The sequence below is a fragment of the Lathyrus oleraceus genome, chromosome 1 (assembly GCF_024323335.1).
Source record: "Lathyrus oleraceus cultivar Zhongwan6 chromosome 1, CAAS_Psat_ZW6_1.0, whole genome shotgun sequence".
Taxonomy (NCBI): Eukaryota; Viridiplantae; Streptophyta; class Magnoliopsida; order Fabales; family Fabaceae; genus Lathyrus; species Lathyrus oleraceus.
Window position 1 is genome coordinate 261,155,835 of NC_066579.1, and position 8,694 is coordinate 261,164,528.

An 8,694-nucleotide genomic window follows, 5' to 3' on the forward strand; every position below is an offset into this window, starting at 1 on the left:
AGTGTCCTCCAAAGAATGTCTTGAAATCAAAAAAGCAAAACAAAAATAACTACTAACTCACTAACCATTAATTTTTAATTTCAAGTCTTTACTTTTAACGCAATTTACTTTTAGCACTTTATATCATTCTCCATTATACATATCATTCTAATTGTTTATGTTAATGTAATTTTCCCTTTGTCCATTTGGACCATATTGTGTGATATTATTTTGTTTGTGTATACCTTGTTTGCTTGTTTGGTCCTTGATCATGAATACACTTAATAATAACAGAAACCCTAAAAGACTTTTGAGTGGACTGTTGTTTTGATCTCCAACAATTGGACTTAGGATTTAGGCAACATTCCTTTGCTAATGGACTTGGCCAATGCCAATTTGTTGAATAACCAAGTACATACAATTTGAATTCATCTGATACATCATTCAAGATCTCTCCAGTTCATCTGCGACATTGATCATTGTTAAGCTGTTATGTTGAACTTGTGACTTGTGGAATTCATCTGCTACATAGGCTATTTTGAAAAAGATCATGAAGTGGATAAGCTTGGATGAGGACATCTTTATTTGATGCCTTTGCTCTTCAAGATTGATATAATTGTGCATTTGTGTGTTGCTTGAATCTAAAAAGTCCAAGGGAATTCTGGGTTTCTATTGACATACTTGTCTATTGGATTGCTCCCATTTGGTCAGATCTTTTCAACTTTAAACTTTTAAATTTTTGTGCATAGGATAGTCTCTTCATCTTCTCCCCATTTCTTTAATTTTAAAATCACTCCCTCCACTTTCAAAAAAAACCTTCTTTGTGTGAACTACTTTTGTTCTAAACTTAGACCACTTTTAAAAAAGGTAGAAACTTTGGCCTTATGCCATTGCCCTTTCAAACTTATTTTCTTAAATCAAACTTGTAAATAAACTTAACTATACTTGACTTAAACTTTTAAAAAGCCAAAAAGAACTAACTCATTCAAACCATTTTCAGGCCTTTGTGCCTTTCAAACTTAAATTTTGTTAAAATAACCACACTCATTTTGAAATTTATAGCACGAACTACGAGGTTTTGATCCCTCATTTATATGTCGGTAAATAGGGATAAGACCGAAGGTCTTGTCAAACACAAAAATATAATTAATGATTTCTTTTCTCATCCCCCCATTCTATTTGTTTGTAAACATCACTTTGTACAAAATACATATGCACACAAAAAGGGCTCCCTAGGAGTACCTAGCACACTTTGGGTGCTAACACCTTCCCTCTATGTAACCAACCCCCTTACCTGTGATCTCTGATTTTAATTAGTTTTTATTTGAAAACTTCTTAGTTGTAAGTATCAAAGCACCGCCTGAAAAGGCTCTTTTAACAACATATGGACCTTCATAGTTTGGAGTCCACATGCCCCTGGAATCGGGCGCGAAAGAGAAGACTTTCTTGAGCACGAGGTCACCCTCTCGGAACACACGAGGCTTGACCTTCTTATCAAAAGCTTTCTTCATTCTCTGCTGATACAACTGACCATGACACATGGCAGTCAATCTCTTCTCTTCAATCAAATTCAGTTGGTCATAACGACTCTGAACCCATTCAACATCAGTCAACTTGGCCTCCATCAAAATACTCATTGATGGGATCTCCACCTCTACTGGGAGTACGGCCTCCATGCCATAAACAAGAGAGAAAGGGGTTGTCCCTGTTGAAGTACGGACAGATGTACGATATCCATGCAAAGCAAATGGCAGCATCTCGTGCTAATCTTTGTATGTAACAACCATCTTTTGGATAATTTTCTTGATATTCTTATTAGCAGCTTCAACAACCCCATTCATCTTGGGTCTATAAGGAGAAGAATTATGGTGTGCAATCTTGAACTCACTACACAACTCTTTCATCATCTTGTTATTCAAGTTAGATCCATTAGCAATAATGATCTTATCTGGCACACCATAACGGCATATGAGTTGATTCTTGATAAACTTCACAACCACCTGTCTGGTCACATTTGCATATGATGTCGCTTCAACCCACTTAGTGAAGTAATCAATTGCTACGAGGATAAACCTGTGTCCATTGGACGCTTTCAGCTCAATCATGCCAATCATGTCAATTCCCCACATAGAGAAAGGCCATGGTGATGAAATCACATTCAGAAGTGTCGGGGGAATATGAATCTTATCCGTATAAATTTGACACTTATGGCATTTCTTTACATATTGGCAGCAGCCAGACTCCATTGTCAGCCAATAGTAGCCTGCTCTCAACATCCTTCTAGCCATGGCATGTCCATTGGAATGGGTACCAAATGAACCCTCACGGACCTCAGTCATCAACAGGTCTGCTTCGTGTCTATCCACGCATCTGAGCAGAACCATGTCAAAATTTCTCTTATAAAGCACATCACCATTTAGGTAGAAACTGCCTGACAGTCTTCTCAAAGTCTTCCTATCTTTCACAGATGCCCCAGGCGGATAAACCTGGTTTTGAAGGAAACATTTGATGTCATAATACCATGGCTTATCATCTTTTACTTCTTCAACTGCAAACACATGAACTGGTCTGTCCAAGCGCATCACAGTGATATTTGGAACTTCATTCCAATATTTAACCACAATCATCGAAGCAAGCGTAGCAAGAGCGTCTGCCATCTGATTCTCATCTCGAGGAATATGGTGAAAGTCAACCTTAGTAAAGAACATCGAAATCCTCCTCGCATAATCTCTATATGGAATAAGACCAGGCTGATTCGTTTCCCATTCACCTTTGATCTGATTGACAACGAGAGCCGAATCACCATAAACATTAAGATGCTTGATCCTTAGATCAATGCATTATTCCAATCCCATAATACAGGCCTCGTACTCAGCCATGTTATTCGTGCATTTGAAAGTTAGCCTTGCTGTAAAAGGAATATGTGTGCCCTGAGGAGTAATGATTACTGCCCCAATACCATTTCTGTACTGATTTACAGCGCCATCAAACACCATACTCCATCTAGAACCAGGCTCTGGCCCTTCATCGAGTGTAGGTTCATCGCAATCTTTCATCTTCAAATACAGAATCTCTTCATCTGGGAAATCATACTGAACTGACTGATAACCCTCAATCGGCTGATGTGCCAAGTGGTCAGCCAAGATACTACCTTTAATAGCTTTCTGAGCTCGATACTCAATATCATACTCAGATAACAACATTTGCCAGCAGGCAATCCTCCTGGTTAAAGCAGGCTTCTCAAATATATACTTGATTGGATCCATTCTGGATATTAACCAAGTTGTATGATTTATCATATACTGGCGTAAACGCTTAGCGGCCCAAGCCAAAGCACAACATGTCTTCTCAAGCATTGAGTATCGAGACTCACAATCAGTGAACTTCTTACTCAGGTACTAGATGGCATACTCTTTCTTCCCTGATTCGTCTTGCTGACCAAGTACACAACCCATCGAGTCTTCAAGAACTGTCAGATACATGATCAAAGGTCTTCCTTCTACAGGCGGAGACAAAATTGGAGGTTCAGACAGATACTCTTTGATACTATCGAAAGCTTTCTGGTAATACTCGGTCCAATCATGGGACTGATCTTTTCGGAGGAGCCTGAATATTGGCGCACATGTGGCAGTCATGTGGGATATGAATCTGGAAATATAATTCAAGCGACCAAGGAAACCTCGGATTTGCTTCTGAGTTTTGGGCGCAGGCATCTCTTGTATTGCTTTGACCTTTGCGGGATCAACCTCAATACCTCTTTCGCTGACAATAAAGCCCAATAACTTGCCAGAACGGACTCCAAATGTACACTTGTTGGGATTCAGACGAAGCTTGTACTTCCTCAAACGCTGAAAAAGCTTCAACAAGTGCTCTACATGTTCCACTTCCGTTCTCGACTTAGCAATCATATCGTCAACATATACCTCAATCTCCTTGTGCATCATATCATGGAACAAGGTGGTCATAGCTCGTTGATACGTGGCTCCGACGTTCTTCAAACCGAAGGGCATCACTCGATAACAGAATGTTCCCCAAGGTGTGATGAATGTTGTCTTCTCCATATCCTCGGGTGCCATCTTAATCTGATTATATCCGGAAAATCCATCCATAAATGAGAAGACATTGAATTTAGCTGTATTGTCTACCAACATATCAATATGTGGTAGAGGGAAATCATCTTTCGGCCTAGCTTTATTCAAATCTCTATAATCCACACACATCCGTACTTTTCCATCTTTCTTAGGCACAGGCACAATATTGGCCACCCATTCAGGATATGTAGAAGTCACCAGAAACCCCGCATCAATTTGCTTCTGAACTTCTTCTTCTGAGCTTCTGCTTCACAGGCACGCACTCAGGTTTCAAGGGTAGGAAATGTTGCAGAATATCTGTATCTAGACCCGGCATGTCTTCATACGACCAAGCAAAGATATCGACATATTCTCGTAGCAATTCAATCAAACCTTCTTAACAGATTCTTCCAGGAGTGCCCCAATCTTCACTTCTCGCACACAATCCTCAGACCCCAAGTTGACTGTTTCCAGATTCTCAAGATGCGGCTGAATGATCTTCTCTTCATGCTCAAGTAGACGGGTAATCTCATCAGGAATCTCTTCAACATCATCTTCCTCTACCTCAAATACAGGGAATTCAAAATTGGGAGATGGTGTTGGATCATTATGTTCAATGGGTTTGATTAACCTGCATAATGATTTTGGATATGAAAAGCTTTTAGAAATCAAACAAGGCAAATCATTATGCAGATGAAAAGATTGATTTTATTCTATTTTTAGGGTTTTATGTGATCACCAATTTCATGCAAAAAGCAAAAAGGGAAAATAATTGGAAAAACAAACATTTAACATGAATTTATTGAATGAAAATATCATTGTATTTATGTTTCCAACAATGTCATCACTTCTCCTTTTGGCATGGGAGAAGGGTTTTCAAACAAAGTGATCATTACGTTGACTTGTGGACAACTGTAGGAATATCCACAGCGACCCAATTGTTGTAGACCCCTCCAGGGATGATGAAATTGTCAGAATCCTCTGCATCTTCTTCCAAGACAGCAACAACTTCTTCATCCTGACCAGTGTGGATGAACCCTCCACTCTTAAACAGCCCTTTCTCATTGAAAACCCCAGAAGAAAAGCCAATGTCAGCCCGAGACTTATTGTCTTCTAGCTCAATCATTTTTCCTAGACCAGCAATTGCACCACACTCAATGGCCAACTTTGCATCTCTATAGGAAGTAAATGAAGGAGTTCTCTTCTCAACAGGCTCAGCTATAGATAAATCTTGGAAAGGAGTTCCAACTTCATCCACAGCATCTATGTACGAGAAGGAAGACAAGTGGCTAACCAGGAGAGCCTTTTCTCCCCCTACCACTACCAGTTTCTTATTTTTCACAAATATCAGCTTCTGGTGTAGGGTGGATGTCACGGCGCCCGCCTCGTGAATCCATGGTCTGCCTAAGAGACAGCTGTACGATGGGTGAATGTCCATAACCTGGAAGGTAATTTGGAAATCACTTGGTCCAATCTTGATAGGGAGATCAACTTTCCCTATCACAGTCTTTCGAGACCCATCGAAAGCTTTCACAACTACCCCACTCTGCCTCATGGGAGGCCCTTGATAAGACAGTTTTGAGAGAGTGGTTTTTGGCAATACATTCAGTGATGACCCAGTGTCCACCAGCACATTGGACATGGCGTCGTCTTTATAATTCAGGGATATGTGTAAAGCCAAGTTGTGGTCTCTTCCCTCCTCAGGGAGATCAGAGTCACAGAAACTCAAATTTTTACAAGCACTAATGTTTGCAACAATGCTATCGAACTGTTCTATAGTGACATCATGATCTACATATGCCACATCCAAAACTTTCTGCAAAGCCTCTCTATGTGGTTCTGAATTCAGAAGTAATGATAACACAAATATCTTGGATGGCGTTTGTAGAAGTTGGTCTACAACATTGTACTCACTCTTCTTGATGAGCCTTAGCATCTCATCACAGTCTTCTTTCACATTGCCGCTAGGGCCAACAGAAGTAAGAGTTTTTAGTACAGAGGAGGGCTTAAACAAAAAGCTGCCGGATTCGGGGTGCTCACAGCATTCCCAATCGGGCGCTCAACAAAATCAGCCTTAGCCTGGGGCTTCGGTGGTGCGAAAAACACGCGACCGCTACGGGTCAAACCACTTACTTCATAAATATTCACAACAGAGGAGGATGGCAAAGTCACCTCTTTCCCATCTTCTACAGCAACATCATTGTAACGGAAGGGAATTGCCTTTTCAGAAGAATACGGTACTGGACCGACAAGCTTAAAAATCAGGGTAGGAGAAACCTTCTGCTTGCTACCATCGTACTTGATAATAACAGGTTCAGGTATCCGAAACACTGGGGAAATCACGTTGACCTTTGGCTCATCTTCGTCAACATTCCTATTCTGAAGGATCTCAATAACTCCTTCGTCCAGCATTTCCTGAAGATCTTTGCGCACCTGGCGACAACCCAATCGGTTAACAGGGCAGATTCGGCATTTATCATGATCGTGTTCATAGTGACTGTACTCGCACAGCAAACAATGCAACTCAACCAGAGATTGTCGAATGTGACTGACATATTTGACTTTGTACTTGCCAGGGCAACCCTGGACCATGTTAACAGATTTCCCATGCTCGGGCAATGGGTTCTTCTTCACATTAGGACCTACGTCCTCAAAACACAGGATGCCACACCTCACAAGGTCTTGAACCTTGGTCTTCAAAGGATAGCAATTCTCCACGTCGTGGCCGGGAGCACCAGAGTGGTAAACACAATGCAATTCAGGCTTATACCACCACTGAGGGTTAGCAGGTATAATTGGTTGGTCTCTCGGAGTAATCAACTTCCTTTCTATCAAATATGGATATAGTTCTGCGTATGTCATCGGAATCGAATCAAAAGTGACCTTTTTCCTCTCGTAACTTGTGCTGGTTTGATTACTGTTTCGAGGCTGGTAGGCCTGCTGTTGCGGACGGTGCTGTTGTTATTGATATTGCTGAGGTGATTGTTGATTGTTGCATTGTTGCTGATACTGTTGATTGTCTCTGAAAATAGGTGCTATATGAGCCACCTGGTGCTGGTTACTGGCGGGACGCACAGTCTTCCTCCTCACAGAGGGTCTTCTAGTTTTCACATGGGAGGTCACAGCATGTGCCTCTCCATCCTTCTTCTTTGCAAACGCCCCATAACGTTTTGCAGAAGAGCCTTCTTCTTTGGTTAGACGTCCTTCTCTAACCCCTTCTTCTAGACGCATCCCCATGTTCACCATCTCGGTGAAGTCAGAAAGAGCGCTAGCAATCATCCGCTCATAATAGAATGAACTCAAGGTCTTCAGAAAAATCTTGGTCATTTCCTTCTCTTCTAGCGGAGGCACGATCTGTGCTGGCAACTAGCGCCACCTCTGGGCGTACTCTTTGAATGTTTCTTTGTCCTTCTGGGACATGGCCCTTAGCTGATCCCTATCGGGAGCCATATCCACATTATATTTGTACTGCTTGATGAAGGCCTCGCCAAGATCATTGAAGGATCGGATGTTCGCACTGTCCAGCCCCATATACCAACGCAGAGCTGCACCGGACAAGCTGTCCTGAAAGTAGTGGATGAGTAATTGGTCATTATTAGTCTGAGTTGACATTTTCCTGGCATACATGACCAGGTGGCTGAGAGGACAAGTGTTCCCCTTGTATTTTTCGAATTCAGGGACCTTGAATTTCACAGGGATCTTCACCTTGGGAGCCAAGCACAATTCGGCAACCGACTTGCCAAAGAGATCCTTTCCTCTAAGAGTCTTCAATTCCTTGCGAAGCTCAAGAAATTGGTCGTTCATAGCATCAATCTTCACATGGACATCTGGGCCCTCAGATGGCTCAGAATGATAGATGGTGTCGTCTACCCTAGGCATAGTATGCACGACAGGCGGAGGAACAGCAAGGACCGGGCTAGATGCCGGCATAGAAGCAAAAGTCGGAGCAGGGCCCTCAGGCATGAAATTAGGAGGCATCCCCCACGGGAACCCGGTTGGCATAGCTGCAGGAGTAAAGTGTGCATTGGCTGCAGGCACAGTCGAGGAAACAATCTCAGAGATGACTGTCCTCTGGGGAGGAGTTGAAGGTGTTGGAGAAGACTGGCTCTGGGCAGCCAGGAATGATTCCATCAAAGCACTCAGTCTGGCGACTTCCTCTTTGAGTTCACGGTTCTCTTGCTCTAGATGATCCATCAGTCTTGAAGAGTTGGCTCTAGTGTAGTACCAGTGAGTCAGCTTGTCTTCAAAATAAATGAAGAACACAGAGTTAGACCACAGGACCAGAAGCCGGGAACAAAACCTGCTTATGCATATGATGCATGCAATGCTTGTGCATATGATTTGTTTTTTATTTCAAAGGAACTCTAGGGTTTTATTTGCAAATTTTGGAAATATTAATTGTTTATCACATATGGAAATATCTCATAACATAGCATCAGGGAAAAGCAGTACAACATTGTCAATCATATACAAGAGGAAAGGAAAATAATCATCCTTTGGATCCCTAGAAACAATCATCCAATGCTCGGGACACAGGAAGAAAAGATGCACGAAGCCTCTTCACTTCTCTCTCGTAAGCTGCCTCCATATCTGCCTTTTCCTTGGCGAGTCGATCGTACTTCCTCTTCCAAAACTTGGAAGACTG